The sequence below is a fragment of the Dromiciops gliroides genome, chromosome 4 (genome assembly GCF_019393635.1).
Source record: "Dromiciops gliroides isolate mDroGli1 chromosome 4, mDroGli1.pri, whole genome shotgun sequence".
NCBI lineage: Eukaryota > Metazoa > Chordata > Mammalia > Microbiotheria > Microbiotheriidae > Dromiciops > Dromiciops gliroides.
In genome coordinates, this window is record NC_057864.1 from 338186739 (window position 1) to 338193454 (window position 6716).

Genomic DNA, 6716 nt, shown 5'->3' on the forward strand with positions numbered 1-6716 from the left:
GTCTCATGATTCCCAATCCAGAAGTCCAGCACTATACTATTTTTCTTCTTTAAAATATTTTCCCCAGTAAAAGATCAGAGGACTCTTTTCATCATTTTTAAAGAAATAAGACATACAGCAAGTAGAATCCTAGTTGAGAGTATATGAATTAAAGCATTTATAATTAAAGCATTATAAACCTGAATGTTCTATTGTAGCTCTTATCAAAGGGCCATATACTCTCCCCCTGGTGGGAACACTAATTCTTTTTGTGTTCATTTTAAATGTCCCCTTGCCAGCACTAGGCACTCCCTTATTCTCCTGCCGCTCCTCCCCACCATGACCATCTATTTAACAGCCCTTTCTAAATCCAGGTCTTTCTGACTCCAAGGCCTATTTCCACTATACCACACGCCCTCTTGTTCTTCCCCCCCCCCCACAATCAGCAAGCTGCTTTTTCAATAAAATATACTTAAATTTTTTTTTTTGAATGTTCTTTGTAAGTAAAGCATGTTTCTCTGTATACTTGACAATAGAGGACAGAGGGCAGGAAAATGTTATTGGCAAAAAAATATGTTGTATGCAAGTGATTGTATAGCTCAGGAAAGGTGAATGTCCTCCAATTTGCTTAAGGCAACAAAACCTTAGAGCTAACATTCTGAGCAAGTGCCTCTTGTCATCCTTCCCTCTGCACTTACTTGAAGACATAGCCAATCTTAAGACATTTGCTTCTTTTATAGCTCCACATTTCATTTTCGTTCCAATTCTAATTCAGTCCAATTGCTCTATTCAAACAAAGTCATTTAATCTCTCTGTTCTGATTGATATTTTAATTATCTAGTCCTTTCCAGCTGAGTCCACCTCAGTTTTTATGCTATCTGAAGAGAACCATGCTTTTTGTATGTGAATGATGAACTCATGACAGGGACATTTTTCTCTCCAAGACTGAGAAATAAATTATCCACTCCTGAACTATCCTGAAACATGATTTACCGTCAGTTACTTTTATTGGTCTGTTCACATCTTAAAGGAATACAAATGCTAGCCTGAATATAACAAGTGAACCTAACTATTCATTTCTGTAGCTAGGAAAATGTTCTAAAAGCTCGCACTAATATAGAAGCCAATCCTAAATGGTGAGGATCAGAAATATAATTCTAACAGCATCATAATAGGTGACATTTAAAAAGTACCTTTTAGACATCTTATTTGATCTTTAAAATTACAAGTATTATTATGTTTTCAAGTATACTGATGAGGCAAAGGTGCTCAGAGAAGTTGAGGCTTGCCCATAGGTCACATATTAGAGGTGGGATTCAACCCCAAAGTTCTCCTGATTCTAAATACAATGTTCTTTCAGCACAGATGCTGCTTCTCCAGTCCGTTTCGTGCCTGAGGTCATCTTTTTTGCTGTCTAAAGGAATATTTCATTTAAGATTTAACATTGAACATCAATGCAAAAAGCTAAATTTTTCTAGTAATGAATTACATTTAAATTAATTAATTTCTTTTTGGGGGGGTAGGGCAGTGAGGGTTAAGTGACATGCCCAGGGTCACCCATCTAGTACGCTGGTCAAGTATCTGAGGCTGGCTTTGAACTCAGGTCCTCCTGAATCCAGGGCCAGTGCTTTATCCACTGTGCCACCTAGCTGCCACCTTATAAAGCATCTTTTCAGAATTTTGGGGGGGCAGAGCAATGAGGGTTAAGTGACTTGCCCAGGGTCACTAGTGTCAAATATCTGAGGTAAGATTTTAACTCAGGTCCTCCTGAATTCAGGGCTGGTGCTTTATCCACTGTACCACCTAGATGCCCTATATTAAATAATTTAACATAAAATCACTTCCTCTTCAAAAAGAAGGAAGATTTCTTGTCCATTCATCTTCATTGATTTTTCCAATTATATGGTTGTAGTTATGGTATACTCTATTCATCTGCTTCTGATTTTTCTCCCCCTTTGAACAATTTCATAAAAGTCTTTCCAGATTTTTCATACTTTTAAGTTATAATTAAATTACAGCATCATATAACATTAATGTACTAACATTTATTTAACCATTACTTATTATTGACTATTCAGGCTGCTTTATCTCAACTAGCTAAACAGATAGCACTTTTTTTTTTAAGTGAGGCAATTGGGGTTAAGTGACTTGCCCAGGGTCATACAGCTAGTAAGTGTCTGAGGCCGGATTTGAACTCAGGTCCTCCTGAATCCAGGGTCAGTGCTTTATCCACTGCGCCACCTAGCTGCCCCATTAATAAGTGATTTTTGATAAATATTTTCTCATATAAAGTGCCCTGAAGGTAGGAAATAAATGTTGGATGTGGTGCTTCCTTGGGTTGTAGTGTTTTTTTAAATAAAAATTTATTTTTACATGCCTTTATAATCTGTCCTCTCACATGAGCCATGACTGAAAATAGATTTCCCTCTCTGCATTTTGAGTTCCTCACCACTCTGTATAAATTGTTCCCCATTTCTGCTTACTTCTCTCTCCATTAGTCAATAAAGGTCTTCCCAGTTTCCTATTGTCTATTCCCAGTTGTCTATTTTGTCTTCTTATGATACAATAATATTCTTTCACATTCATATGCCATTTGCTAAGCCATTCCTCAAAAGGAAGTCTTCCTCTTAGTTTCTAATTTATGGCTACTAAGAAAAAAATTGTTGTAAATATTTTTATACATTATGGGTCCTCTTCCTAGCTTTGATCTCTTGGACCCCTCCTGAACTCTTTCCAGCATACCTCTCCCCCCACCTTTAAAATTGTTTTTTCCAGATTAAACATTTTTATTAGATTTTTCTGTTCCAATCTCTATCCCTCCTTTCCCTCCATTCCCTCCCCCCCTCCCCAGGGCAGGAAACAATCCAATATGGGTATACATATATGATCATGCAAAATATCATCATATTTGTCACTTAATGAAAGAATGTGAAAAATAGCATGCTCAATCTGTTCCATCAATATCAGTTCTTTCTTTGGAGGTGGATAGTATAGTCCTGCCATTTTGGAAAGTAATTTGGAACTACGCTCCAAAAGTTGCTTCTCTGTGTAAACCAGTTGATCCAGTTATACCACTACTAATTAGAACTATACCTCCAAGAGATCACTTCTCCATGAAGTGTTATACATGTTATAACTGAACTTATGTAGGTTCAAAGACATTCACTATATAACACACTCTTCTCATAGCCTATGGAATTAGTTAAGTTGTCCTTGCGAGCCCAAACTCCCTTTTCCTGTCTAAAACAGATAGCCATGCAATTTTAAAATTCAATTTCTCTTTCTTCCCATCATCCAACTTAATCCTGGCTCAAATAAAATGAATGTTATTCTAGCATCTCCTTTAAACTTACACTTCTCTATCAAAATGGGATCCAAGGAACCTAAAAAACCAAAGGGAAAAAGTTATAAGCTATAATACTTTCCACAGGATACAAGTTCACACATCAACTACTCTATACACAAGTTTTGTTTTCCATTTAAAGTTATCTATTTGTCCAACATTTATCAATATATTATAAAGCCCTTCTAATAGGCCATTTTGCGAAGCTATTTTTAAAAGGCTGTTGCAGGTAGTACACACATTAATGTACCATATGGGCTTTTTCTCACTCATAAATGCTTGTACTTATGTATGTTCTTTGTGAATTAGACCATAGTGAAAATGCTCTCTTTTCTTCCTGATGCATCTGTGTGTGCCTTTCTCCTTCAGATAAAATGGGCCTTTTTAGGTAGAAGCATGGCTAGGAAGAAGTTCATATAATAAGCAATCATCTTATTTTTTAAAAGACTCCTCTCAAATTAAGTTTATATGAGGGGTGTGTTGGAGTATCTTTTAAGTTGAGTTGCATCATGTGAGCAATTTAATAGTATAACATTTTGTTTATAGGTTCAGAGTAGCTTTCAGTTTCTTTACCAGTGTGCTTCTAATTAAATCATAAATTGTACCATTCATTATAGAATGAAAGAAAAGCTGTTATACTGGATATTTTTCATGACAGCAAAACAAGATGACCCTCAAAAAGTAACTAATTCACAAAAGAAGAATACAAGCATATGAAAAGGATACTTAAAAATAAAACATCTAAATTACACTACAACATTTTAAATTACTTAACTATAAAACTGTAATAGTAATAATTTCCTGATGGGCTCAAATTATTAAAATATATTTTCTTATGCTAAATTAATTCAAAAAGCAACAAAGATTGATAAGCAATGTGTAGGTGCAATCTATGTTCAAAATGATATATCTAAGAATTCATATTTTGTCACCTTTAAGGTTATATTTTACATCATATTCCTAGGTTTGTCCTTATGGTGAAATTAACAAATTTTTTCATTATATATATCTTAAAATTAAGAGGGAAAATAAGTAAAATATTTAGTCCTCTCTTTTTTCAAATACCATCTTCTCATTAGCAGAGGAGTTTTGATTGAATGGTTGGAATTATCTCATACTTCCTGTAATGATTGGAATGACGCCACCTACTGGAGACATACTATAGAAAAGCTTCACCATGAAGTGAAGGTCTTTGAGGGCAAGACCAGGAGTCTTTTCTTTGGCATCAGGAAGTGACGTTTGCTTGTGGGAGGAAGAAAGGGGGAGCCGGGCACTCTGCCTCTCTCTCTTTCCTTTGGACTCTGGTGGAGAGCAGAGCTAGAAATGTGCTCTCTCTTTAATAGATAGATGAATGTAGGCCTTTCTCTTGTGGTAAAAAGTTTTAATAGTCGGTTAGATAATGGAGAGACTCCAGTTTTTTTTAGGACCACCCTTTTGGGGAGGAGACCAACAGCATGAGCTACGCACACCAGTCCGCCTGCAACGCAGGCCAGATTGCCTGTTGAGCACTCGACTTCCGGGGTGCGAGCTTAAAAGGCAAGGAGAGAACGGAAGTGGGGCCCTTTTTCCTGCTCCGCTGGTCTCCTGGCTGCGCTGCACAGACAGACGCGGACTGGAGTTTGACTCGGCCCGGCTCTCGGTTAACAGCACGCACTTGACTCGGTCTCTCGCCCCAAAGGTGGCCTTCCGCTTTTGGTGAGTTTTATACGGAATATAGACTAAGCCTAGACTTAAGACGATTTGTATTGTATTTCTACTTTCCTATCCTTCTAATCAACATCACCTTGTGACTACCATACAATAAAAGCTCTATCTAGAAAACCAGAAGCTTCTTCCATTTACTAGTCTGGGAGATAAATTAAGGGAAAGGTTAAGTAGGGTAGATTTATGATCTAATATCCAATTTTAATCTCACACTCTCTCTCTTTACCAAATTCTTATTCTCCTTAATAAATGCTTAAAAGCCTAACTCTTGCTAAATCTTATAATTTATTGGCGACCACTCATTAGATATTTTAGACAGACTAGCTAGAATTTTAGCCTTAACATTCCCCAGAATAAGACTTTTTTTGTTGTTGTTGTTTTTTGGTTTTTTGCAGGGCAATGAGGGTTAAGTGACTTGCCCAGGGTCACACAGCTAGTAAGTGTCAAGTGTCTGAGGCTGGATTTGAATTCAGGTACTCCTGAATCCAGGGCTGGTGCTTTACCACTGCGCCATCTAGCTGCCCCGAGACTTTTTAAAAATAAGTCAATTATCCTCCCTATCACCACCATTTTTAAAATTCCTGCTGATTGTTGATTCAATTTTCCAGAGGTACACAATAGTTTTATTGCTTAAGACATTGAAATGAACTCTTTTACATTATTCCATTCTGCTAGCCCTATATCAATGACTTTTAAGTGACCATTTAAGTAGAACTCCTATCATTTTGTGGAACTAATGTTAGAGAATATGGTGTATTTTATTTACAGCAAGTAAGAAACACACTCAATTCCTTCGAGTTTTTCCATTAGACTTGGTTTAGGAAGATGATGAGGGACGTTGGAAAGAAGACTTGTACATTATTTTTATTATTCTCAGGTCCCAATCCTACAGATTTTATACAAGCTTTCATTCTTTACAAAATAAGATCATAGAACTAGAGTTGAAAGGTCCTCAAAGTCCAACACTTTAATTTTTACACATGAGGAAACTGAGGTCCAGTGAAGTGGCTTGTCTAACTCTTTGCTGTAGGTACTTTTCGTGCCACTTGCCTCAGGGTGCAAAAATTACTAATTACTTTTTTTTTTTTTTGGTGAGGCAATTGGGGTTAAGTGACTTGCCCAGGGTCACACAGCTAGTAAGTGTCTGAGGCCGGATTTGAACTCAGGTACTCCTGAATCCAGGGCTGGTGCTTATCCACTGCGCCATCTAGCTGCCCCTTACTAATTACATTTTAACCATTCTGCCCTGAATGAGTGTTCAAGGAGCTAGATGAGGAAGAAATATATTCTACAAGTGTAGAATAGGTTCTGACCATTGAGCACTGCAAAGGCAGAGTTCCTTAGGTAACAGATCTTGAATGAACTTTCTTGTTCTATTTATGCAGGGACACCACTTAAGCAATAATTCCTCAGAAAAGCTTCAAAGAGTCACAATCACCAGTCCTAAGGAATCCCTAGTATTGGTATGTCAGTCTTGCTGCTCCTGGTGAGGGGGTGGGGAATAACTAATCTTCAGGTCTGGCTAAATCTGTGAAGCTTGGAAGAATGGTGACATGTTTGCTACTGTATCCTGGAGTCTCCTGTCTCCTCTACTACTAATTGGTGGGCATGTTACTATTAGCTGCTGCTGCTCTAGTTATGAGATCCTTAATTTATCTCCTGGTCCCCTCAGCCTCTGAAAACATGGCAT